The following is a 734-nucleotide window of genomic DNA, read 5'->3' as shown; positions in this document are numbered from 1 at the left end:
GACATTTTTAATGCGCAAGTTATCCGAGGCACGGATTGCATAATAATGTAGAAATATAAAGGAAGCACACACACACCCAAAAATTGCATGAATGGATAGACGAAAGATATTCCACATTATTGCTGGGAGAATCAGAATAATGGGTTACAGGAATGTGAGGAATACATACACTAATACAAGAGAAATAAAAACAGTCACAGGAGTTATATGATTGGTTGGATATATTAAAATTTATTTCATACGCTTTGCCAAGTACCATAAAAAAAAAATATCATGAAGCCAGAAAGCCAATATCGAGAGTAGACGCACTAAGACTGACCATAGATAATGATGCCGAGTCAATTCATCCCTCACCATCAAATTCTGTCGCTCTCGCGGAGTGATTGATTCCATATCTTATGGCATAAGATGAGTTCCGCGCTGCAAAAATGCACGAATAAATTTGAAATTATAACAGAATACGCGCATCTGTATATATATCACAATTGAGGCCGAGTTATCCATACTGGGAACTCCCAGTTCAAAACATGATAGTCCAAATTGACGAACGAGTCTGATGGGGATGTGATTTGCAGAAAATTCTTTAAAACAGAACATAAAATGACGGCACAATATAATTCGCGCTGCTGCCCCTCCATTTGGCGTAATTCTGCAAATGTGCCTTCATGTGCCGTCTGTTGCGAAGGTGATTTCCTCTGGGCTAATTTTTGGCGGACGCTGTTCCATACTACGTA

This window comes from Plasmodium inui (genome assembly GCF_000524495.1).
Source record: "Plasmodium inui San Antonio 1 unplaced genomic scaffold supercont1.92, whole genome shotgun sequence".
NCBI classification, from domain to species: domain Eukaryota; phylum Apicomplexa; class Aconoidasida; order Haemosporida; family Plasmodiidae; genus Plasmodium; species Plasmodium inui.
This window is presented reverse-complemented; position numbering follows the sequence as displayed.